The sequence below is a fragment of the Dendrobates tinctorius genome, unplaced genomic scaffold (assembly GCF_039654945.1).
Source record: "Dendrobates tinctorius isolate UK_male_01 unplaced genomic scaffold, ASM3965494v1 ptg000156l, whole genome shotgun sequence".
Classification (NCBI taxonomy): domain Eukaryota; kingdom Metazoa; phylum Chordata; class Amphibia; order Anura; family Dendrobatidae; genus Dendrobates; species Dendrobates tinctorius.
Genome location: NW_027361823.1, coordinates 30,526,011 through 30,553,816, shown reverse-complemented (window position 1 = coordinate 30,553,816; position 27,806 = coordinate 30,526,011). Strand labels below are relative to the sequence as shown.

At 46.7% G+C, this 27,806-nt stretch overlaps 1 long non-coding RNA gene across 1 annotated transcript in view; it reads right to left on the bottom strand.

The window, feature by feature from the left end:
- Window positions 1-13,581, bottom strand: part of LOC141051259 (uncharacterized) — a 153,040-nt gene extending 139,459 nt beyond the window's left edge. Inside the window, exon 1 of the long non-coding RNA XR_012220609.1 lies at window positions 13,335-13,581. This is a non-coding gene — a long non-coding RNA (uncharacterized lncRNA). The remainder of the gene's footprint in view (window positions 1-13,334) is intronic.
- Between the last annotated feature and the right edge of the window lie 14,225 nt (window positions 13,582-27,806).

Here is a 27,806-nt window from a genome sequence, read left to right as displayed (position 1 = left end):
TGGATTCAAATGAGGTTTGACGCCTTTTTGCATGACCAAACAACTCAATTTTTGTTTCATCAGTCCACAGGACCTTCTTCCAAAATGTAACTGGCTTGTCCAAATGTGCTTTTGCCTACCTCAGGCGACTCTGTGGCGTGCTTGCAGAAACGGCTTCTTTCGTATCACTCTCCCATACAGCTTCTCCTTGTGCAAAGTGCGCTGTATTGTTGACCGATGCACAGTGACACCATCTGCAGCAAGATGATGCTGCAGGTCTTTGGAGGTGGTCTGTGGATTGTCCTTGACTGTTCTCACCATTCTTCTTCTCGGCCTTTCTGATAATTTTCTTGGCCTGCCACTTCTGGGCTTAACAAGAACTGTACCTGTGTTCTTCAATTTCCTTACTATGTTCCTCACAGTGGAAACTGACAGGTTAAATCTCTGAGACAACTTTTTGTATCCTTCCCCTGAAAAGCTATGTTGAATGATCTTTGTTTTCAGATCATTTGAGAGTTGTTTTGAGGAGCCCATGATGCCACTCTTCATAGGAGAATCAAATAGGAGAACTACTTGCAAGTGGCCACCTTAAATACCTTTTCTCTTGATTTGATACACCTGGCTATGAAGTTCAAAGCTCAATGAGGTTACAAAACCAATTTAGTGCTTCAGGAAGTCAGTAAAAAGTAGTTAGGAGTGTTCAAATTAAGAAAATGATACGGGTGCCCATACTTTTGCACCGGTCAAATTTTGTTTAAATGCAGATTGCACATTTTCTGTTAGTACAATAAACCTCATTTGAATCCAGAAATATAACTGAGTCCATCAGCTATTAGATATATGAAACTGAAATAGCTGTTGCAAAAAACAAAATTGTTATAAAGAAAAAAGGTTAACATTAATAGGGGTGCCCAAACTTTGACATATGACTGTATGATGTAAATTACAGACGCCTCTCATCTTTTTAAGTGGTGGAACTTGCACTATTGCTGACTGACTAAATACTTTTTTGCCCCACTGTATATGGCTAGTCCCTAATCCTGACTTCCATTCCTCTTGAACGCAAGTAAACCCCATGATTATGACCTGGGAGGGTCGAAACGTCGGGTGTTTCTAATTTACTGGGTTTTGGACCAATTTTTGTAACTTGGCACTTATCTGTTTGTCAAAAACAAAATTCCACTGATGGTTGCAAATTATTCCATTAGAGTGTGCAGTGAATTTTTGCTACTTGAATATGTAACAGTACAGACACAGAGGGCTACTCGTAAATGCATAAAGCGTGTGAAAACATAATACGAGGAGCCTGGTTATGGTAAACATTTTGAATGGGCAACACGGGGATAGTTAGATTATTGTGTTGAGGCGGTAGGCCAGTCTGAAGAAATGTGTTTTTAGGCTAGTTTCACACTAGCGTTCTTGGGCGCAGCGCAGGGCCACCGCTAAGCCCTGCCCCCGGCCACGCCCCCTCCGGTCAGGCTGCATGAGGCTGCATGCGATCAGCGTATCATATATTTAGTGTTGGATACGCTGATCGTGCGCTGACCGTGCGCTGGTCTGATTTTGCTGGCGCTGCGCCCTTTTGGCGCTGCACCCAGAGCACAAAGATGCAACACAGCATCACACACATAGCCAGCAGCTCCTCTTGTTTTGGCCAAAAGATTTTTTAAATCTGCCACCACGACAAGGTAGACTCTTTTGGTCAGGCCCTACTCTACAGTACTCTAACCTATTAAACACTTGTTAAAATATCCAATACAATTTAGGTATATTTTTTATTTATTTTTCAGTTCTTAAAATGACCAATAATATTACATCCAAAGGGATAAATACAACCGCACCATGTCCACACCACATATTACCACCATATGGTGACCTATAATACCACATACAAGGAACAAATACAGCCACACCATGCCCAGACCACATATTACCACCACACGGTGACTCAATACTACAATACTGACCATTAATAAAAAAACATAATACTATCACCATAAGTGCCATTATACACAGGAGAAGCAACAAAAAAAAGCGGTCTATAGGAGCGCTAAAGGAGAGGCAGAAACCAGAAAATAGGTAAAAAACTCAGCTTTTATTCTTCCTCCAGTACCCACAACGCATTTCTACGGTCACAGCCGTCTTCCACAGGTGGAATGAAGGAAGCATCATTTATTACAGCCTTTATAGGTAGTCCTAGTTGGAACGCGTTGTGGGTATTGGAGGAAGAATAAAAGCTGATTTTTTTATCCTTTTTCTGGTTTCTGCCTCTCCTGTAGAGCTCCTATAGACCGCTTTTTTTGTTGCTTCACATTGAATTTTCCTCTCTGAGGATCAGCGGCAGGAGCAGCTTGGAGGTAGTTGCTTGTGGGAGAACCTGCATTTGCTGGGCGGTGCTGGGAAGCTCCGGGATTCTTGGTGTTCACTTACGGATGGGATCGGTCTCAACTTCACATCCGGAAGCCGGTGAGAGATGGACTTACCAGGAGAGTGGAGGTTGCTGACAGCCACGTACAGTGCCCTTCTGGGTTGCGAGGACATGCTCCCCAACTACCATTCACGTTCACACCGTGGTTGTGCAAGGGTGGCACAACCCTGTAAGGTGAGCACCCTGTCGATTCAGTTAGGGAATTAATTTATACACAGGTACACTCATTGCGCCCCTCTTTGCATTTTATTTTTTATTATACACAGGACATCTATACTTAGTATGCAGTGTCTGTGTACAGGTAATACAGTGATCACCGGTGACATTATGCACAGGACTTCTGTAAATAGTGCCAGTGCACAGGTAATACAGTGATCACTGGTGACATTGCACACAGGAACTCTGTTATAAATGGGTCACCGAGGAGGATAGCAGGACCAGGCTAAGCCACCAGAAAACCAGAGAGGTTAGTAACTAAGCGGATTACAGACCCCTGATCCTATCCACACAACTAGCAGTAGCCGTGGAGCATACCTACGATCCCCTAGATGCCTCGGCACAGCCGAAGAGCTAACTCAGCCTAAAGCAAGAAAGGTGAAATCTAAACTGCCCTGGAGCAGACCCCAAAGGAATAGATAGCCCCCCAAACATATATTGTCGGTGAGACAAGATGAAAACACAAACGCAGGCAGAAAAATAGACTGAGCAAATGATGGGGCCTAGACTGACTAGACAGGACAGGAAAGGAAAGACACCGTCTGCAATCATGCAAAAAACCCTGAAAAATCCAACACGTCTGATGCTCAAAAAAAACACTGAAGTCACACAACTTCGCCCCCACTATATCAGCACTCTGGTATATACCGAAAGCAAAGCAAAAAAAGACCAATATAACACTTAGCTGAACCATGCAAGAACAGAGCAGGAGACATCAGACCTCAGAAGGCACAGGAAGAAAATCACCAGCACGGATTGAAGGAAGTCAGCTGTCTTAAATACTCCAGTCAGAAACCCCAGATCTCCAATCGCCATTATCATTATCAGGTGGCAAGCCTCTGTCAGTCTGACTAGCTCTAATACCTCCAGTAACCACCAGAGGGAGCCCAGAAAAAGAACTCGCAACACCTCTGTCAATCTGACCAGCTCCACTACCTTCAGTAACCACCAGAGGGAGCCTAGAAAGAGAATTCACAACAGTACCCCCCTTGAGAAGGGGTCACCGAACCCTCATCCACGCCACCAGGCCGGTCAGGATGGGCCCGGTGAAAAGCACGAACCAATCTCTCAGCATGAATGTCAGAAGCAGAGACCCAAGAATTATCCTCCTGGCAATAACCCTTCCACTTGACCAAGTACTGGAGTCTCCGTCTAGCCAAACGAGATTACAATATCTTCTCTAACTCATACTCCGAATGACCTTTAACCAATACAGGGTCAGGAGGCGCCGCCATGGGAACTACTGGCTCCACAAACCTCTTCAACAAAGATTTATGAAAAATGCTATGAATCTTAAACGTAACTGGAAGAGCCAAGCGGAAGGAAATGGGGTTAAGGATTTCCTGGTTTTCGTCCGGCTCTGCTCAATCTCCTACCTAGATAACTCACCGCTTCCCCTCTCTGACCACAACATTCTCTCCTTTACACTCACAAATCCTCGCTCACCCCAGCACCCTCCTACCTACCTTTCAGTCAGAAATCTACAAGCCATTAACCCTCATACACTTTCAGACTCCCTACACTCATCATTGTCCCCAATCTCTTCTTTTTCCTGTCCTGATCTGGCTGTACATCACTTCAATGACACTCTCAGCTCCCCTCACCCTCAGAACCTCCAAACACAGAGTGAAACAGCCCTGGCTCACATTGCAAACCCGATTTCTCCAGCGATGCTCTAGGTGTGCTGAACACTTATGGAGGAAAACACGCACACCAGAAGACTTCACACACTTCAAATTTATGTTAAGGACATATAACTCTGCCCTTCACCTCGCCAAACAGACCTACTTCACCACCCTGATCTCCTCACTATCCAACAACCCCAAGAAACTTTTTGACACCTTTCACTCCCTCCTCAGGCCAAATGCACAAGCCCCTATCACAGACATTTGCGCTGATGACCTGGCCTCCCACTTTATAGAGAAAATAGACAATATCGGTCAGGAAATCCGCTCCCAATCACCAAGTTCAGTGACTCCCTTCCCTCCCTGCATTTCCCCTGGCTCACTCTCCACATTCGATCCCATCACAGAAGATGAAGTCTCCAGGCTCCTCTCCTCTTCTCGTCTGACTACATGCACAACCGACCCCATTCCCTCCCATCTCCTCCAGTCTCTCTCTCCAGTCATCACAACTCACCTAACTACAATCTTTAATCTCTCCCTCTCCTCTGGCATTTTCCCCTCCTCCTTCAAACACTCTATCATTACTCCATTACTAAAGAAACCCACCCTCGACCCATTCTGCACAAACAACTACAGACCAGTCTCCAATCTCCCCTTCATCTCTAAACTCTTGGAGTGCCTGATATACTCCCGCCTTACCCATTACCTCTCCACTCACTCCCTCCTAGACCCTTCACAGTCCGGTTTCTGCCCCCTACATTCGACAGAAATTGCACTCATCAAAGTGACCAATGACCTTCTGACAGCAAAACGTAATGGTGACCACTCTCTGCTCATTCTTCTCGACCTTTCTGCAGCTATCGACACTGTTGACCACCCTCTCCTACTCTCTAGGCTCCAGTCACTAGGCATTAAGGACACTGCTCTTTCCTGGTTCTCCTCCTATCTTTCTGACCGCTCCTTCAGTGTTCTGTTTTCTGGCTTCACTTCATCTCCTCTTCCTCTCACTGTCGGGGTACCTCAGGGCTCAGTCCTTGGCCCCCTTCTCTTTTTTCTCTACACGGCCCCAATTGGACAGATCATCAGCAGATTGGGCTTTCAGGACCATCTTTATGCTGATGACACACAACTATACACATCATCCCCTGACCTTACCTCCGCTGTACTACAGAACGCCACTGACTGTCTGTCTGCAGTTTCCAACATCATGTCTGCTCTCTATCTGAAACTCAACCTCTCCAAAACTGAACTTCTTCTGCTCCCGCCATCTACTAACCTCCCTAAATCTGACATTTCCCTCTCCGTGGGTGGTACCATAATAATACCCCGACAGCAGGCATGCTGTCTGGGTGTTATGTTTGACTCCGATCTCTCCTTCACCTCCCATATACAATCTGTTGCCCGCTCGTGCCGCTTACACCTAAAGAACATCTCTAGAATCCGCCCTTTTCTCACCATGGAAACAACAAAAACCCTCACTGTCGCCCTGATCCAATCCCGCCTGGACTGCTGTAACGCTCTATTAATTGGCCTCCCCCTCACTTGACTCTCCCCTCTCCAGTCCATCCTTAATGCAGCAGCCAGGGTTGTCCATCTGGCTAATCATTACTTGGACGCGTCCGCTCTTCGCCAGTCGTTACACTGGCTGCCCATTCATTAAAGGATACAATTCAAAGTACTTGTTCCCACCCACAAAGCTCTCCACAGTGCGGCACCCCCTTACATCTCCTTCCTCATTTCTGTCTATCGGCCTAACCGACCGCTGCGCTCTGCAAATGACTTTCAACTAACCTCTGCCCTAATCCGTACCTCCCACTCCCGACTCCAAGACTTCTCCTGTGCTGCGCCAATCCTCTGGAATGCTCTACCCCAAGATATTAGGACCATCCACAATTTGCATAGTTTTAGGCGCTCGCTCAAAACACATTTGTTCAGAGCGGCCTATCACATTCAGTAATCAATGTCATTTTATGTTTGTGTGTGTATAGCCCATTCACTATCTCCATCTAATCCCCAACCCCTGAAGATGGCTGGACCATCATTGTAAATACATCATTATAAATACAAACCTGTGCTTTGTATCTCCCCCACCTCATTGTAGATTGTAAGCTCCCACGAGCAGGGTCGTCTTATTTCACTTTAATTATTGTATTGTTAACGTTGTTTCTTATGACTGTTGTGTTTGAAACTGTTCAACTGTAAAGCGCTGCGGAATATGTTGGCGCTATATAAATAAAGATTATTATTATTATTATTATTTACAAAATCTTATAAGGTCCAATGAATCTTGGCTTGAATTTTGGAGACGCAACCTTCATAGGAATATTTTTTGAAGACAACCAAACCATATCACCCACTTAAACCGGGGACCAATGGTCCTATGCCGGTTGGAAAACCGTTGGGCCTTTTCCTGAGAGTGGGACAACTTGTCCACTACTTGGTCCCAAATCTGAAGCCCAAAAGGTAACGACCAATATTAATTGTCCACTTCCAAAAACACTACACAAATCCAAAAGACGGAAGCTCAAAACAAAATAAGATCAGTAGAAAATTTTTTTATTAAGCACAAGCTAAAATATAGATACAGAATCAAGCAAAACATGGCAGAGAGTGCTCCATGTAATCAAGAAAAAACAGGTAAACAGTTTATGCACATTAATAGAGGCATTAATAGATTATACACTATATGTACACATCTATAAAAAATCCAAGTGGACAATAAGCTAAATAGAGAATGTGTCAATTAATATCAATGGACCACAGTATACTATGTAAAGTGCATAATGCTAGATAATTTTCAATTTGTGGCTTGTCATGAAGTGCATAGTGCTATAAAATACAAGATTTATCCCAAGTATCACACATGTCAGGCTAAGTTGCTAATAGGGTGCACACTGAGGAATAAAGTGCATGTAGTAGAAATGCCAAATAATAAACTAGCCAAAAGCTTAAATGGAAGGTCCAAAATGTATACCTGTCAACTTGATGGCATGGAGGAAAAAACCCCGACGCGTGTTTCGCTAAATCGCTTCTTCTATAGAGCTTCCCTCTTTTGTTTGGTCCCAAATCTGTTGCATTCTCTCTACCACAGAATCCACACTTGGGCAGGCCAAAGATTCCACCTGCCCTGAAGAAAATCAAGGATAAAACCCAAAGTTACAGAAAAAGGCGACATTAAAGTGGCAGAACTAGCCCTATTGTTTAGCGCGAATTCGGCCAAGGGCAAAAATGAGAGCCAGTCATCCTGATCAACCGATATGAAACATCTCAAATAGGATTCCAAAGTCTGGTTTGTTCTCTCAGTCTGCTCATTGGTCTGAGGATGAAATTCAGAGGAGAAAGATAACTGAATTCCCAGTGTGGAACAAAAAGCTCTCCAAAATTTGGAAACAAACTGGACAACACTGTCTGACACAATGTTCTCAGGAATCCCGTGCAAACGAACCACCTGTTGTAAAAACAAGGGCACCAACTAAGAAGAGGATGGCAACTTTGGGAGTGGTACAAGATGGACCATCTTAGAAAATCTATCACAGATAACAGTCATTCTCTGAGAGACAGGAAGATCAGAAATAAAATCCAATGAGATATGGGTCCATGGCCTCCTGGGCACCAGCAGGGGCATCAACAAGCCACTAGAACAAGAACAGGGCTTGGACCGAGAACAAATCCCACAGGACTGCACACAATTCCTGACATCATGAGATAAGGCAGGCCACCAAAAAGACCGACTCACCAAATTTCTGGTACCAAAAATACCTGGATGACCAGCCAACGTGGAGCAATAAATTTCAGACATTAATCTTTTCCTCCACTGGTCAAGGACATACAACTTTCCCATAGGGCAACGTTCAGGTTTGTCCTCCTAAAATTCCTCCAGGGCACTTCTCAAATCGGGTGAGATGGCGGACAGTACTACACCCTCATTTAGAATGGTAGTAGGCTCGGTCACATCAAGAGAATCTGCAAAGACACTCCTAGAAAGGGGGTCTGCCTTAACATTCTTAGTGCCTGGAAGAAAAGAGACCACAAAATTAAAACGTGTGAAAAACAAGGCCCACCTAGCCTGTCTAGGATTCAAGCGTTTGGCTAATTCAAGATAAATCAAATTCTTGTGGTCGGTGAGGACCACAACTTGATGTCTAGCTCCCTCCAAACAATGTCTCCACTCTTCAAAGGCCCATTTCATGGCCAACAATTCCCGATTCCCCACGTAATAGTTATGTTCAGATAGGGAAAATTTTCGAGAAAAGAAGTCACCAGATCTCTTTGGGACAAAACGGCTCCTGCACCAATCTCAGAAGCATCTACCTCCACCTGAAATGGGAGTGAGACATCAGGTGTCACGTGGACCCATCCTGTGTGACACGGCTCGCAGGCTGGTAACTAAAACAGCAAGATGCGGCACGTGATACTGTCCTGTGTGACACGGCCCGCAGGCCGGTAACTAAAGCAACAAGACAAGGGGAAGGGAAAACAGTTACAACGGTGGGCCCTGCGAAAGGGAAAGGGGACATCGAGACCTCCTGCATTCCCCTTAGTCAGTGTCCCTAATGCTCCTAACATTCCCAAGGCTGGTTCCGCACTGGGTGCCGCTCAGGATACCTGTCGCCCTAGCACACCCTTCCCCTATCCCTTGCTAGGGAGCTGGGTGGCGCAGGCACTGGCCCCACCGCTGAACTAATACACACTAAGGAAAAACACAAACAGGGAAACACCACTTAGCTTTACTCTGTTGCACTTGCTCCTTGCAACAGAGTCCACCACCAGAATGCAGCTATCCTCCTGAAACGCTGCCACCAAGCTTTGTCAGAGCTACAAGGAAATCCCCTATGACTCCTTCCACACCAGGGCTAAGACAGTGCTGCAAGGAATGTTCTCCAGCTCCTTCCTCCACTAAGGATGGTTGAAATGAATACTATCACCAATGCTGATTGCAACACCTGTGACTCTTTTATAGCAGAGCCAGCAATCACACCTGCATTATAATCATGTGCACTTAACTAAAGAAACAAGAGTGCAATGACGATCACCACCACAGGGGGTAAACTTAGAACAAACAACACCACAGTGCAATAATCCTAATGGCCACCGGGGGCAAAAACCACACTTAAGCACAGTTTAAGAAATAAAAAAAGTTACATGTGCTTTTATCTGTCCTGATCCCGCATGGATCATGTCAGTACCCTCCCCTTAAAGAGGGCCTCTGGACCTTCAAGACTGCTCCCCATCAGGGAATCTCCTACAGCGGGGATACCCAGACCCAGAGTTCACCCCAGCAACTACCTGCATGTCAGGTTGATGACTAGAGTTGAGCGACTTTTGGTTTTTTAGGGTCGAGTTTCGTTTCGTGAAACCCGACTTTTCCAAAAGTCGGGTCGAGCAAGATCGGCCGACTATAGGGAAAAGTCGGGGTCGTCCCGAAACACGAAACCCAATGTAAGTCAATGGGGAATAAAAGTCGGCAGTGAGAGGAGGACAGGAAACACACCTACAGTGCCCATTTGAATGCCAAAAGCATCAATTCTTCTTACTTAAGCTTGTCAACCTTAATTAACTTCATAATACAAGTTACGCACTGAAAAATGGGGGTTATTTGGCTAAAGTTGTGGGGAGGTAGGGCTGGCTCCAGGTTTTCATGTGCCCTGGGCGAAAGAGCGCCCCTTTAACACATACCACTACTCATCATGCTCCGATACGGCAGAGAAATAGCGGTATAGTACAATGAAAAATACTTCACTTTTTACATCTCATGACAAGGCCCATCTATTTCTCCATACAGAATCATTGGTCCCATATAATGTTTGAAACAGTATATGATGAGCTCCACATAATGCTACAGTATATGTTGGTCCCCATGGATGAAGCTCCACTGTCTTATGGGCCCAAATAATGCTCCAAACATAATGGGCCCCATTTCTAATGCTCTAGTGTATAATGGGCCCTGTAAATGCTGCTCCAGTGTCTGATGTCCACCTTTGGAATGTTCCAGTGTATGGTGGGCCCCATCTATCATTCTCCAGAGTATAGTGCTCCCCAAAAATTGCTGTCCCAACATTGAAAACAATGAAATAAGTCTCCTCACTAGAGAATCCCTGTACTAGTCTGGACTCCTCGTCGTTCCCATCTTCCATCTCACTGCACAGTATTTCAACCTTGCAAGTGCTGTGATCCTGAGCAAGCAGGGGGGGCCCACTCGTTGGCGACGGCACTGGCACTGGGCCCCTCATAGTACGGTGGTGTGTCTGACAGCGGGTGTGCACCACCACCGTCAGAGACACTTGATTGCACTATGAGGGACCCTGTGCCAGTGCCCGCGTCCAAGAGTCGGCCTACCCACCTGTCCAGAGCAACGGCGCTTGCACGGTGTCGTGCGCTAGGTGGTGACCCCGGCCATGGGGGGGGAGGCAGCACAGTTAGGGAGTTTTAGAAAGTGGCATATGTTGATGTTGGACATTCAGCTGATGCAAAAGGCGAAATAGGTCAAGTCCCAGGAAGAGGTGGACCAAAGCAAGCCATTTTTCTGTCACCCTATGTGTCATCAGGGGAAGGTGGGACAAAATCCTTGGAAACCCATGCATGGTTCATTTTAATGAAGGTTAGATCATCCACATTTTGGGTTGACAGATGGGTCCTTTTTTCTGTCAGGATTGATCCAGCTGCACTGAAGACTCTTTCCGATAGCACACTTGAAGCTGGGCAAGCAAGCTCCTGTAAGGCATATTGTGCCAATTCAGGCCAGGTGTCCAGTTTAGCGGCCCAATAGTCAAAGGGGAATGACCTGTGTGGGAGAACATCGATATGGGAGGAAAAGTAGTTTGTAACCATAGTTGACAACTGCTGTCTCCTGTCACTTTCCATCGATGCAGTATTACCAGTTGTGTGAGCGGTACTTGAAAAATCAGTCCACAACATTGTCATGAAACCCCTGTCTCCAACGCCACTTCTGCTGTGTGCACCACGAACACCTCTGCCAAGCTGTCCCCGGCCCGTACGGCTTGTGTGAGAACCATCACCGCTGCTGTGTGCTGGGAATGCCTCAAGCAACCGATTTACCAGAGTTGCTTGTTTATTAGCCAATATTAGGTCAAGGTTCTCCTGTGGCATGATGTTTTGTAATTTGCCTTTATAGCGTGGATCCAGGATGCTGGCCAACCAGTAGTCGTCATCGTTCATCATTTTGGCAATGTGGGGGTCCCTTTTTAGGATCTGCAAGGCATAATCTGACATGTGGGCCAATGTTCCCGGTGTCAATGATGCACTGCGAGTGCTGGTTGGAGGAGCACTTTCTGGCAAATCCACATCCCTCCAAGTCACGCACAAACCCTGTACCAGACCTTGCCACTCCAACATTTTCACTTGCCCCACGAGATGCATCCTCCTCCCCTAAGTAATCATCCCCATCATCATCCTCCTCCTCCTCTTCTTCCTCCACCTCGTCCAGGAGAGGTCCCTGAGCAGACAATGGCTGAATGTCATCAAGGATTCCCTCCTCGTCAACATTGGCTGCAGACGCCTGCTCCTTAAGGTGCGTCAAAGTTTGCCTGAGCAGACGCATAAGTGGGATGCTAATGCTTAGGATGGCGTCATCTGCGCTTACCAGCCGTGTGCATTCCTCAAAACACTGAAGGACTTTACAGAGGTCTTTCAGCTTCAACCACTGCACACCTGTCAACTCCATGTCTGCTCTCAAAGTACCTGGCCGTGTATCCTCACACAAATGCATTATGGCCTGCCTCTGCTCGCACAGCCGCTCAACCATGTGCAGGGTGGAGTTCCACCTTGTTGCAATGTCGATAATGAGGCGGTGGTTGGGAAGGTGGAGCAATCGCTGCAGCTTCTGCATACGAATGGAGGGTACAGGCGACCGGCGGATGTGCGCGCACAGTCTTCGCACCTTCTGGAGCAGGGCTGTTAACTCCGGATAATTTTTGAGGAAGCACTGCACCACCAAGTTCAAGGTGTGAGCCAAGCAAGGTATGTGGCTGAGTTTTGAAAGGGCTATGGCTGCCACAAAATTACGGCCGTTATCACTAACTACCTTGCCTGCCTCAAGATGTACACTGCCCAGCCATGACTCAGTTTGTCGCTGAAAGTACTCAGCCAGCACCTTGGCGGTGTGTCTGTCGCCCAAACACATCATCTGCAACACAGCCTGCTGACGCTTTCCACTAGCTGCTCGATAGGGGGACACCTCGTGTGCAACAGTGGCAGCTGCAGATGGAGTGCTCGTACGACTGCGCTCTGTGGACGAGCTTTCGCTTCTGGAGGAGGAGGAGGAGGGTCGAACGCCTACAGCCAACTGTTTCCTATACCGTGGGCTAGGCAGCACTGTCCCACCACCGCTGTCCCCTGTGAACCCTGCATCCACCACATTAACCCAGTGCGCAGTGATGGATACGTAACGGCCCTGGCCATGCCGACTGGACCATGCATCATTGTGAGGTGCACCTTTCCACTCACTGACTGCTTGAGTGCATGGACAATGCGTTCTTTCACATGATGGTGGAGGGCTGGGATGGCTTTGCGAGAGAAGAAGTGGCGACTGGGTAGGTCATAGCGTGGTACTGCATAGGCCATGAGTTTGAGGAAAGCTGCGCTTTCCACCAACCGATAGGGCATCATCTCAAACGAGATTAGTTTGGCAATGTGGGCGTTCAAACCCAGTGTACGCGGATGAGAGACTGAGTACTTTCTTGACCTACTCATAGCGTCTGGGAGGGTGAGCTGGACTTTAGAGCTGCATATGGTGGAAGTAGCGGTGGACAGGGCGGATTGAGAGAGGGTTGATGATGGTGATGGACTTGGTGTTCTTTCTGATGGCCTAGATTCAGTATTTCGTTGATATAACAGTGGGATTCCCTGACTGCTGTGGCCTTGCAACGACACCTCAACATTTGCTGCTGTGCTGACCGGTGGGCTTACAGTGGGGGAAACAATGTAGCATTGCTGACTACCTTCTTTGTGATCAGTTGCACATTGTCACGTCTGCCATGTCTGTTTTTCTCAAGAACTCCTGGAGCGATGTGCATGCGCATGTTTTGTCTGCTGTCCTGCATGTTCGCTAGAGCTGTGTGCACACTCACCTCATGTCTGAGCTGCAGGATGCCTGCGTTTCTGCTCTGCCTTCTGTGATCTTCTTGTCTTGTCTAGAGTCCCTGATCATGTGTCCCTGCCTGGATCCTGCACTGTCTGGTTCGGTAATCATCTCGTCATGTCTGGAACTCTGATCATGTGACCTGTCTAGGTTTCAGCACTGGATCTGCCGTCGTCTCGTCATGTCTGGAACTCTGATCATGTGACTGTGCTCTGTTATCCTGTGGATCTGAACCCGGAAGTGCTCCCCTGGTCCTGACCTGGAAGAGGAGGTGCTATGCCCTATATCAGGCCGCCCCTTCCTTTGCTCAAGGCCTGATTATTGTGTTGCTTCCCTGCAAGGCTCTGGGTCTGTGGGGTTGCTCCCTCTATTCTGTGCCCTTGCACTTTGCTCTGTAGTGCGTCTCTGCACACGCTCCGTGCTCGTATTCCGCCTCTTGTCTTGTGCCATGTCTTGTGTTGTCTCTCGTGCCATGTTTGTCTTTGCCTTGCTTTGCCTTGTAGTCCTTCTGCTGTTCTTTGTCTTAGTCTGTTTTGCTATGTCTCGCCTTAGCTATGCTTTGACTTGTAGTCCTTCCTTTGTTCTCTGCCTCGCCTGTTTTGCCATGTCTTGCTTTTGCTATGCTTTGACTTGTAGTCCTCCCTGTGTTCTCTGCCTTGCTATTCCTTGCTTTGTGTTCCTCCCTATGGTCTCAGTCTTTGCTTGCTCTGCCTCGCTCTCTCCTATGGTGCTCTGTAGTGCTCTCTGGCACACGCACCATTTCTCCTCTCCTTAGTGCTCGTTTCTTTGTCTAGTCCCAAGGTCTTCCCTTGGCCCGGCTCTGGGCTTCTGCCTACGCTCCGCTGCTAGACTCTGTCCTGGCTCTGTTTCTGCTTGTTTTCCTTGCCTTGTTCCCTGCCTTGTCCTTGCATTGAACCCCGGCGTGGGTTCCCCTTGGCCGTCTCCTGTGCCGTGGTAAGTGCCACGTGTTTGTGTACAGCCGTGTGTACTGGCCAGTGTGGCGTGCCCCCTGCGTGGCTCCTAGCACGCACCCTGCCTTGAACCCTGGCGTGGCTCCTAGCACACACCCTGCCTTGAACCCTGGCGTGGCTCCTAGCACGCACCCTGCCCTGAACCTGGTGTGGCTCCTAGCACGAAGGTTCCTTTGCCCCCTCCTGTGCCTTAGTCATGCCTCGTGCTGGCGTTACAGCCGTGTGCATTGGCCAGTGAGGTGTGCGTCCCTGCGTAGCTCCTAGCACGCAGCCCTGCTCTGAACCCTGGCGTGTCTCTACACGCACTCTGTCTTGTACCTTGGCGTGTCTCTACACGCACTCTGTCTTGTACCTTGGCGTGTCTCTACACGCACTCTGTCTTGTACCTTGTGCCTTGGCGTGTCTCAACACGCACTCTGTCTTATCCTATGCTTTGGCGTGGCTCTACACACGCACCCTGTCTCGTTTGTGAACCTTGGCGTGTCCCCTACACACGCACCTCGCTTTGAACCCTGGCGTGTCCCCTACACATGCACCTAGCCTTGGACCCTGGTGTGTCCCCTACACACGCACCTAGCCTTGGACCTTGGCGTGTTCCCTAAACACGCACCCTGCTTGGATATCTGTCGTGCCTCCTTGCCTGAACCCTGGTTTGCCTGCCGGATGCCCGGAACCTGCCGACCGTTGCCAGAGGTCCGGAACCAGATGACTACGGCCTGATGTCCGGAGCTGACGTCCTCAGCCTGATCCCTGGACCCTGTCGGTTTGCCAGCAGTCCGGAGTCCGATGCGATTATGCCATTACCTGTGCCTAGGCGTGCCATCTGGCACGTACCATGTTATGGACCTTGGCGTGCCCACGCGCGCACCTTGCACGTTTTGCTTGTTTACTCTGTATGTGATCCTGTGTTATTCTAATGAAGATACCTTGCACCTACGTCTAGTCTCGTCTTGCTTCCTGCTCGTCCTTGTCAGACACTCGTCTAGTGTCCCCTGAGCCGGCCGTCTGGTCCCAGCAGTCGTGGTGGCTCACCCCCTTGGTCTTGCCCCTGACACTCCCTGTATAGGGGGTGGATTCTCACAAGGTCAGCTCGCCCTCGGTGGGTGGGTGCCACGACCCAGAGGGTCCACTCAAAAAATGGGCTCAGCAGGAGCTGAGTCCGTCACACACATGTGGTACTTGAGGTCTGGTGTTGTGTCCACGTTTGCAAGTGCATGGTGGTTAAATGTCTAAGCATGCAACTGGTATTCAAATTTTTCAGATTTTTCCCTCGGCTAAAGGTCTTTGCGCACTTCTTACAGATAACCTTGGCCTGATCATGAGGATTTTGTTCAAAAAAGTGCCACACTGCACTCTTCCTACTTTGGCAGACATTTTGCGGCCTAGCACGCTGTGATATTTTGACCCTCTGGACAAGCTGTCCAGCAACTCTTTTGATTTTTGGAACCTGTCTTTGGAGTGCTCCGTGCCTGCCAGATAACAGCTGTTGCGATGTCGATGTCTGCTGTGGATGCTCCTCATCTGAGCTATTGGAAGCAGCACCCTCTTCCCCCAATGGATGCCAATCTGGGTCAACAACTGGGTCATCCATCACCTCCTCTTCAATGTCATGTGCACCTTCCTCTGTGTCACCGTGTATGGTGGTATAGTGTGCGGGAAGGGGCACCTGAGTCTCATCAGGGTCAGAATCTGGCTCTGTACACTGCGAGGACAATGTAGTGCTCTGAGTGAATGTACCAGCAGAATCATCTATCAGTGGCTGTGCATCAGTGCACTCCATGTCAGATTCATCTTGGCCTGGGTAATTCACCATTTCACTTGGTAATCCAGGCATCGTATGTGAAAACAGCTCCATGGAGTAATCAGTAGTATGGCCTGCGTCATCCTTCAATCTTGGTTGGGGTGAAGGACACAAGGAAAGGTGTGGTTCATGAACATGAGCCTCCAATGACGACTCAGTGCTTTTACTTTTTACAACTGAAGAAGAGGAGGCGATAGAGCTGGAGGCTGAGTCAGCAATGTAAGCCAAAACTTTTTCCTGCACTTCTGGCTTTAAAAGCGGTTTGCCAACTCCTAGAAAAGTAAGCCTTCGAGGCCTTGTGGAGCCAGATGATGATGCAGGCTCAACACCTCCTGCATTCGGTCCTATTTTGCTTTTGCCACTACCATCAGATCCACCACCAACACCATCATTACCAGCTGCCAACCCCCGCCCAATTCCATGGCCTCTTCCACCAGCCTTCCTCATTTTTGGTACAAATGTAGACAAAATCCAACAAACTATATAGTAATGTAAAACAAGGTACAAGGTGTCTATAGGACAGGGGAGATTTTGAATTTCTGCAGACACTTGTGGACACTGGACACTTTTGGATTGTGTGAGGCCCACTGAATATCTGAGCGCTCTGTCACAGGCTCGATGGCACAGGTGTGAAAAAAGTGACTACAGGATAAGGGAGATTTTGAATTTCTGCACACACTTGTGGACACTGGACACTTATGGATTGTGTGAGGCCCACTGAATATCAGAGCTCTATGTCACAGGCTCGATGGCACAGGTGTGAAAAAAGTGACTACAGGATCACGGAGATTTTGAATTTCTGCACACACTAGTGGACACTGGACACTTTTGGATTGTGTGAGGCCCACTGAATATCAGAGCGCTATGTCACAGGCTCGATGGCACAGGTGTGAAAAAAGTGACTACAGGATCACGGAGATTTTGAATTTCTGCACACACTAATGGACACTGGACACTTTTGGATTGTGTGAGGCCCACTGAATATCACAGCGCTATGTCACAGGCAGAAATTGGCTAGTGTATCACAAACTACAAGGTGTATATAGAATTGGGCAGAATAGGAATCTCCCTAGAGTGTAGGTCTGTAAGAACGGAACAAGTCCTCCACTTATCCTTCCACAGTGACACACAGATAGCTTCACTGTGGCCGTGATAACAGCCGTTACACGGTACTGAGAGGAGCGTGCACGTACACGGCTGTCCGGTGTACGTAATATTGTCAAGCTCCGTGTTTTTTAAGTATACGGACTGACACACGCTGTCTCTCTATAGTTTTGAATGTGATCAAACAGCAAATATATTTAACTGTTTGAAAGCTAGACAAAACTAGAAGGTGCAGGTCTGTAAGAACGGAACATGTCCTCGACTTATTCTCACAGAGTGACACACAGATAGCTTCACTGTGTCCGTGATAACAGCCGTTACACGGTACTGAGAGGAGCGTGCACGTACACGGCTGTCCGGTGTACGTAAAATTGTCAAGCTCCGTGTTTTTTAAGTATACGGACTGACACACGCTGTCTCTCTATAGTTTTGAATGTGATCAAACAGCAAATATATTTAACTGTTTGAAAGCTAGACAAAACTAGAAGGTGCAGGTCTGTAAGAGCGGAACATGTCCTCGACTTATTCTCACAGAGTGACACACAGATAGCTTCACTGTGGCTGTGATAACAGCCGTTACACGGTACTGTGTGAGGAGTGTGCACTGCTGTATGGTGTGAAAAAATGCACGCTCAGTACCTCAGCAGGACAAAAAAAAAAATTGGGATTGCTTTTAAAAAAGCAGTTTGCAGAGCAGTGGGTAAACAGCAATGCAGCCGTCAGGAAGCCTTAGAAGGCAGCCTAATAACCAACACCGCTGATCCACCAAAATATAGCCTCCCCTTGCACTGCACACACAGTGACTGGTGTGTTGTACAGGCAAAATTGCTAGCAGCAGAAGCAGTTTTTTTTCTTCTTCCCTGCCTAACGCTCTCCCTACAGAATCAGCAGCAGCAACCTCTCCCTATGCTAAGATCGGCAGAAGTAAGATGGCGGTCGGCGTGCACGCCCTTTTATACCCCCTGTGACGCCCACCAAAGCAAGCCAATCACTTGCATGCCCTTCTGAAAGATGGTGGTGACCCCTGCCTATGTCATCACGTTGCCCACAGTGTCCGTGGATCCTGATTGGCTGAAAAAGAGCGCAAAACAAACTTTTGAAACGCGACTTTGGTGCGTAAGTCGCCGACCTCGTGGCCGACCTCATCCTAGGGTCGGGTTTCGTTTCATGAAACCCGACTTTGCCAAAAGTCGGCGACTTTTGAAATTTTTCGACCCGTTTCGCTCAACTCTATTGATGACAAACGAGCCTGCTGGTATTGGCATCGCATGTTCTGGAGGCAACACACATCTTCGAAGCGCTGACCTGGGGAACGGGTTGTGTATGTGTATGTTTGGTATGAGCTGGTATCACTCCACAACACACTTCCACTGGATGTTTTTTGGTGGCCACCCATACACGCTCGTTCACACACAGGTCTGTACCTGAACGTTTACTGCAACTCATTCGTTTGTCACCACTTGGAGAACTCTTTCTGGGATTGACAACAGAGGCGTCCCCCTGTGTCACCACACTCACACCCCCGCACTTCACCAAGGGGTACAAAACCCTCTAACCCCTTCCACCCACGAGGTCTGCGCCTCCCAGGTTTGGCCAATGGTGAGGGTTGAGACTTGCCTCTACTCTCCTGCAGCACATCTGCTGCTCTCACCGGAGAGGAAGGGGTCCGTTGAAGAGAGACGGCAGAGACAGTAGTTCCTAGGCAGCAGCCCTTACACGAGTGCCCCCAGCTGGCCACTTCCCTCGCCCGCCAATCTATTACTGGATTGTGTCTTTTCAGCCAAGGGAAGCCTAAAATAATAGGTACTGGCATTCCCTCCAAGACGTAGCATGATAAGGACTCCTCATGATGTCCTAAAAGGAGATGGATATTCTCTACGACCTTGGTCAAGCTCCCCTGGCTCCGTGGAATAGAGTTTATGGCCTGGACGCTTGTAGGCTGGGCTAGGGTCCTACACCTCAGACCATGAGTCTGGACAAAGTGAGCATCCACCAGACTGACTCCTGCTCCGCTGTCCACAAGTACCGGTATCACCTCCGGTACCCCGCCAGCCAAGACCTCTGCTGACATGGTACCTTGGGAGGGCAAAATGGAGGAAATGCAAACTCCCTGGTCGCCTCCCTCCAAGCGACCAGGGGAATGTGGCTTCTCAGATGGCACAGATAATTGGGCGCGCAATGGGCAAGCCTTCAAGATATGACCAGTCTGCCCACAGTACAAACATGCCGACACCACTCCCCGAACCGTAGGCAGCTCCGAATACAAGCTAGCTCCTCCTACTTGCATGGGTTCGTCAGGAGACTTGGCATGAACTGGGCAGGCTCTCATAAAATGGCCAAACTTCCCACAGGAAAAGCATACCCCACCATCACCACGAGCCGCAGACACCCCCTTTTTTGTATCAACAACACCGGGCTGTCTGCGCTCCTCCGTCTGCACTGGTGGGTCCTCCTCCCTAGCAAGGACATCAGGGGGCACTTTTTGTATATGTCTTTCCCTAAGGTGTCTATCCACCCGGATGGCAAGAGACATGGCGGCCTTCAGCGACCTGGGGGCGGCGTACTGCACCAGAGTATCCTGCAACTTTGGAGACAAACCCTGCACAAATTGACTCCTAAGTGCATGGTCATTCCACTGAGTGTTAGTGGCCCATCTCCTAAACTCAGAGCAGTACTCCTCAGCAACCCGGGCTCCCTGTTTACACCTACGGATTTGGAATTCCGCCAGGGCGACGCCATCAGGATCCCCATACACAAGCGCCAAAGCCGCAAAAAACTCATCCACAGGCACCAATGATGGAGAATCGTCCGGTAGCGAGAAGGCCCATGATTGGGGATCCCCTTTAAGAAGGGACATAATAATTCCCACCCATTGCTCTTCACTCCCTGATGAACGAGGGCGCAGCCTGAAATACAATTTACAGGTTTGTTGAAACACCAAGAATTGATCTCTCCCTCCAGAAAATCTGTCAGGGAGGGATATCTTGGGTTCTGGCTGAGCCTGTTCCTGAACCAAGCCCCCAGAGCCCACCAACAGCCGCAGCTGCCGCACCAACCCTCCGCGCAGCCCCCTAATCTCATTAGTAAGGATCTGCACCATTTGGGCAAAGGGCTGAACTGGGTCCATGGCTCAGCAGGGGAAAAAAGTTATAGGTTGGTGATAATGTCATGTGGACCCGTCCTGTGTGACAGGGCTCGCAGGCCGGTAACTAAAACTACAAAACACGGCCCGCAGGCCGGTAACTAGGACAACTTGACAAGGGGAAGGGAAAACAGTTACAACGGTGGGCCCTGCAATAGGGAAAGGGGATGTGGAGACCTGCTGCACTCCCCTGAGACAGTGTCCCTAACGCTCCTAACGTTCCCTAGGCCGGTTCCGCACCGGGCGCCGCTTAGGATACCTGTCGCCCTAGTACACCCTACACCTATCCCTCGCTAGGGAGCTGGGTGGCGCAGGCACTGGCCCCACCGCTGTACTAATACACACTAAGGAAAAACGTAAACAGGGAAACACCACTTAGCTTTACTCTGTTGCACTTGCTCCTGGCAACAGAGTCCGCCACCAGAATGCAGCTCTCCTCCTGAAACGCTGACACCAAGCTTTGTCAGAGCTACAAGGAAATCTCCTATAACCTCTTCCACACCAGAGCTAAGACAGTGCTGCAAGGAACGTTCTCCAGCTCCTTCCTCCACAATGGATGGTTGAAATGAATGCTATCACCAACGCTGATTGCAACACCTGTGACTCTTTTATAGCAGAACCAGCAATCACACCTGCATTATAATCATGTGCACTTAACTAAAGAAACAGGAGTGCAATGACACTCACCACCACCGGGGGTAAACTTAGAGCAAACGACACCACAGTGCAATAATCCTAATGGCCACCGGTAGCAAAAACCACACTTAAGCACAGCTTAAGAAAAAAAAAGGTTACATGTGCTTTTACCTGTCCTGATCCCGCATAGATCATGACATTAGGTTGCCGTAGAACTGGAGCAGAAGTGAATCTCCGCTTATCCTCCTGAAATGCCGAGACTGCCTCTGAAGACCAATTCACCACATCAGCGCCCTTTTTGGTCAAATCAGTCAGTGGTTTAACGATAGCAGAAAAATTACTTATAAATTTACGGTAGAAATTAGCAAAACCCAAAAACTTCTGGAGAGCCTTCAAAGAAGTGGGCTGAACCCAATCATAAATAGCCTGTACCTTGGCCGGGTCCATTTCAATAGCAGATGGGAACAAAATGAATCCCAAAAATGAAATCCTCTGTACACCAAAGAGTCACTTCGATCCCTTAACATACAGAGAATTTACCCTTAAAATCCGGAACACAGTCCGGACATGTTCCACATGAGAATCACAATCACTGGAAAAGATCAAAATATCATCCAGATAAATGATCAAAAACTTATCCACAAAGTCCCAGAAAATATCGGTCATAAAAGATTGGAAGACAGAAGGGGCATTAGTGAGCCCAAAAGGCATCACCAGGTGCTCAAAATGTCCCTCCGGGCTAGTAAACGCCATCTTCCATTCATCCTCATGCTTGATGCGAATAAGATTATACGCACCCTTGAGGTCAAGTTTGGTAAACCAACAGGCACTTTTAACTCTGGAAAATAAATCAGAAATCAAGGGTAATGGGTACTGATATTTAACCGTGATTTTGTTAAGGGAACTACATGGCCTTAATGAGCCATCTTTCTTGGCCACAAAAAAAACCCCAGCACCTAAAGGTGAAGAGGATGGTCTAGTATGACCCTTCTCCAATGACTCCTTGATGTAAGATCGCATAGCATCATGTTTGGGTACAGATAAGTTGAAAAGCCAACCCTTGGGAAATTTACACGCAGGCATTAACTCAATTGCACAGTCATAACTCCTATGAGGAGGCAAAGACGCAGACTTACTCTCACTAAATACATTAGAAAAATCAGCCAAATAGTCAGGAATATCATGAGACTGGGGAGAGGTGGAGAAAACAGGAGTGTCACTAAGAACACATTGACAACCCCAACTCACCACAGACACAGATTTCCAGTTCAAAACAGGATTATGAGTTTGCAACCAAGGAAAAAGCAGAACAATAGTATCATGCAAATTGTGCAACACCAAAAATTTACAATTCTCTTGGTGGTCCGGGGCAATCCGCATTATCACCTGGGTCCAAAACTGGGGGTTATTCTCCACCAAAGGAGTAGCATCAGTACCCCTCAAAGGGATAGGAGTCCACAGGGGTATCATGGGAAAACCACAACGTATGGCAAAGTCAAAATCCATCAGATTCAAAGCTGCTCCTGAATCAACAAAAGCCTTAGCGGAAAATGTAGACAAGGAGAAGATCAAGGTAATCATCAAAAGGAACTTAGGCTGTACACTGCCAACCACAACTGCATGAGCAAAACGCTTTTCTCGTTTAGGGCAGACACAAATAGTATGAGAGGCATCCCCACAGAAAAAACACAACTTATCATGCCTTCGAAACGCCTGATGTTGCGCCCTAGACAAAACCCTATCGCATTGCATGGGTTCAGAAGTTCGTTTGAAAGGCGGCAACGCCTCTCGTGTAGTTTTACGTTTACGTAAACGCCGATCAATTTGAATGGCCAATGACATAGAGTGGTCAAGCCCAGAGGAGACAGGAAATCCCACCATAACATCTTTTATGGTTTCTGCCAAACCCTTCCGAAAGAGAGCTGCTAGGGCATTGTCATTCCATTTAGTAAGGACCGCCCACTTTCGGAATTTTTGACAATATAACTGCAGAATCCTGAATCTGGTTCAATGCCAATAAGGTTTAGTCAGCTTGATCAATAGCATTAGGTTCATCATACAACAACCCCAGGGCTTGAAAAAATTCTAAATTCTTTCTTTCTTTAGAGTACCCTAGAGTCTACAGTAAGGTTGGTGATTATGTTATGAATGGGTCACCGAGGAGGATAGCAGGACCAGGCTAAGCCACCAGAAAACCAGAGAGGTTGGTAACTAAGCGGATTGCAGACCCCTGATACTATCCACACATCTAGCAGTAGCCGTGGAGCATACCTACGATGCCATAGATGCCTCAGCACAGCCGGAGAGCTAACTCAGCCTAAAGCAAGAAAGGTGAAATCTAAACAGCTCCGGAGCAGACCCCAAAGGAATAGATAGCCCCCCAAACATAAATAGTCGGTGAGACATGATGAAAACACAGACGCAGGCAGAAAAATAGACTGAAAAAAAAATGATGGAGCCCAGACTGACTAGACTGGACAGGAAAGGAAAGACACTGTCTGCAATCATTCAAAAACCCCTGAAAAATCCAACATGTCTGATGCTCAAAAAAACACTGAAGTCACACTACTTTGCCCCCACTATATCAGCACTCTGGCATATACTGAAAGCAAAGCAAAAAGAGACCAATATAACAGGGGAAAGAACAAACTGACACAAGCAGTAACATATGGGTGGTGATCCAGCACAGCCTCAGCAGGAGCAAGCTGACCCGCACAAAGGGTCCACAGTCTTTTGGACCGAAACATCGCTGTATGGGCAAATAGCCGAATGGGCTAATAAATAGCACTTTAACTGGAATCTTCTTGGTGTGCTGCTTTCATCTTTAGGACTATATACATATATATATATATATATATATATATACACGTTAGTGACAAATACAATTAGTATAGTGTTGGATCAAAATTATGGACATGTATTTAATTAATAAATGATTATTTCAAGGAACAAAATGGCATGGGGTCCCCCTATAATTTATAGACAGCAGCACTATACTAATTGAAGCGCATTCTTACCAGTATTTATCTCTTTCTTCAGGTCTATTATCAGACCATTTAATAATCTCTATTTTATATAAATATATATATATATACAGTGGGGCAAAAAAGTATTTAGTCAGTCAGCAATAGTGCAAGTTCCACCACTTAAAAAGATGAGAGGCGTCTGTAATTTACATCATAGGTAGACCTCAACTATGGGAGACAAACTGAGAAAAAAAAATCCAGAAAATCACATTGTCTGTTTTTTTTTCATTTTATTTGCATATTATGGTGGAAAATAAGTATTTGGTCAGAAACAAGCAAACAAGATTTCTGGCTCTCACAGACCTGTAACTTCTTCTTTAAGAGTCTCCTCTTTCCTCCACTCATTACCTGTAGTAATGGCACCTGTTTAAACTTGTTATCAGTATAAAAAGACACCTGTGCACACCCTCAAACAGTCTGACTCCAAACTCCACTATGGTGAAGACCAAAGAGCTGTCAAAGGACACCAGAAACAAAATTGTAGCCCTGCACCAGGCTGGGAAGACTGAATCTGCAATAGCCAACCAGCTTGGAGTGAAGAAATCAACTGTGGGAGCAATAATTAGAAAATGGAAGACATACAAGACCACTGATAATCTCTCTCGATCTGGTGCTCCACGCAAAATCCCACCCCGTGGGGTCAGAATGATCACAAGAACGGTGAGCAAAAATCCCAGAACCACTCGGGGGGACCTAGTGAATGAACTGCAGAGAGCTGGGACCAATGTAACAAGGCCTACCATAAGTAACACACTACGCCACCATGGACTCAGATCCTGCAGTGCCAGACGTGTCCCACTGCTTAAGCCTGTACATGTCCGGGCCCGTCTGAAGTTTGCTAGAGAGCATTTGGATGATCCAGAGGAGTTTTGGGAGAATGTCCTATGGTCTGATGAAACCAAACTGGAACTGTTTGGTAGAAACACAACTTGTCGTGTTTGGAGGAAAAAGAATACTGAGTTGCATCCATCAAACACCATACCTACTGTAAAGCATGGTGGTGGAAACATCATGCTTTGGGGCTGTTTCTCTGCAAAGGGGCCAGGACGACTGATCCGGGTACATGAAAGAATGAATGGGGCCATGTATCGTGAGATTTTGAGTGCAAACCTCCTTCCATCAGCAAGGGCATTGAAGATGAAACGTGGCTGGGTCTTTCATCATGACAATGATCCAAAGCACACCACCAGGGCAACGAAGGAGTGGGAGTTGAAAGTCCGTGTTGCCAAGCGAAAAGCCAAAAACATCACTGCTCTAGAGGAGATCTGCATGGAGGAATGGGCCAACATACCAACAACAGTGTGTGGCAACCTTGTGAAGACTTACAGAAAACGTTTGACCTCTGTCATTGCCAACAAAGGATATATCACAAAGTATTGAGATGAAATTTTGTTTCTGACCAAATACTTATTTTCCACCATAATATGCAAATAAAAGGAAAAAAAAACAGACAGTGTGATTTTCTGGATTTTTTTTTCTCAGTTTGTCTCCCATAGTTGAGGTCTACCTATGATGTAAATTACAGACGCCTCTCATCTTTTTAAGTGGTGGAACTTGCACTATTGCTGACTGACTAAATACTTTTTTGCCCCACTGTATATATATTAACTTCCTACTACTACTTTCTGATACTAGTTTGCAACTAGTTGGGAATTAAATATCAAAACATCATCGACTCTTCAAGGGAACCCTTTAGCTTTGTTCCTCCCATTCTGTGCAGCATGACATTTCTTAAGTGTTGTTCCAGATGTGGCCATTAGATGTCATAGTTGCCATGTAACCATTTCTGCCGAATCTCTGAGAAATTCACATGTGCTCAGCTCCCTGCAAAACCACTGCTTATATCAAGCGGATTCCGGTAAGGGTTTAATTCATTTATGTAAAATATGCTATGCATATGTGTGAGATGGCCATAGTGCATGCCTTATGATATTTGCATTGCATGTTCAGCTTCTGTAATGCTATTACAATGCATGTTAGTTATATGCATCCTCTGTTTAGTGAATGCAAGGCTGGCAGCCATAAGTTGTTCAGATATTTCTTTCTCTTTTACTGCTGTGTATGTTGTATTGCTCATCCTCTATATAGTGCATGCTACCGATTTAACAGCATCCTGTATCATTGCTACTGTTGTGATAGTACCCTGTATTGCTGTGATATTGTCTGCCAGTGCTGCATTATCTGTTTCTTATAGTTTTTACCTGAATCATCCATAACTGTGTACAACAATCTCTGATATCATCCACAATTTTGCACAACAATCTCTGATTCATCCACAATTGTGTTCAACAACCTCTGACATCATCTACTACTGTGTTCTACTATACCATCTGCTATCATCTCCCATTGTTGTCCATATCATCCCAATAAATATAGACTTAAGCCTCCACACAGTCTTGTTACTAGGAGTGGATGAAAGGTTTAGCTGGAATCCACACAGCGTCATACGTGGAAGAAGGCAGAGCAAGCTTTTTGAGTAGCTTTTTGGTATTTTAGTCAACTTTATAGGCAATCTTTCTGAACTTTAGCTTTAGCACGGTGTCTTTTCCTTCTTTTTTGTCTTTTTCTACCTGGCAGGTTAAGCACAGAAACTGTCTAGGCACCAGCGGCTCTATCTCTGATTTTTTACCTTTAGGAGCGCCGGTGTATTTAATTATTTATTAATTATTTATTCTCTTTCACTATACTTGTATTTGTCACTGACATGTATATTATATTATATATTATTATATGATATGCAGATATATTGTATATATCATATATATTATATATGACATATATATATTATATTATATATATATATATATACATATTGCACAGTAAGACTGAACAAAAGCCATTAATTCATTTGTCGGCTTCTGTAAAGGCTGCACAGACTCCCCACCTGACCTATGGTGAACTGACAGCGTGGGAAAATGTTCTGAAACTTTCCCACTTTAATGAGTTCATCTCTGGTAAGGCGGAGAGGCTGCGCAGGCAGCTTTTCATTCATTCCGCAGTGGTTTACAACCAGGGCGGTAGCACTAGCACTGCTCCCGGTTGTAAACTATTTAACCCCTTGAGATGGATTACAGTGTGGGACATGACTGTACAGCGGATAGGTATGGTATATTGTTGCGTTTTTATTTTGGATTTTTTACAGGAGAACAAGGGCTTCGATTAGATTGGGAGTTAAATAAAGATGGCAAAAATGTGTGTTTATTTATTTCATTAAAAGTCTTTATTCTTAAATTGTGTTTTTTAACCCTTTCAGACTAGTGGATTAATAATGGAGAGGTGTCTTTCTGACACCTCTCCATTATTAACCAGGCTTAATGTCACCTTACAATAGCAAGGTGACATTAACCCCTTATTACCCATATGCCACTTGCCACAGGGCAATAGGAAGAGAGAGGGTAAGTGCCAGAATAGGCGCATCTTACAGATGCGCCTTTTCTGGGATGGATGGGGGCAGGTATTTTTAGCCAGAAGGGGCCCAAAAACAATGGTCCCTCTCTAGGATATTAATTTCTGCCCTCAGTCACTGGAATACGGATTGCATACACATGTCACAGGCATGTCATACAGATGTTCCGTGGAAAAATCACATGGAAATCGCATTACACTCGCATAGCACTCGTCCGTTTTTTCCGTCCGGAAATCGGACTGTTTTTTTCTCGCAAATGGGTATGAGCCCTTAAAAACACAAGTTTGAGAGTAAAAAAAAAGTTTACTCTTCAGATCCAATTGGAGATAATGTCATGATTTTATTGTTAATTAGTGTTGAGCATTCCGATACCGC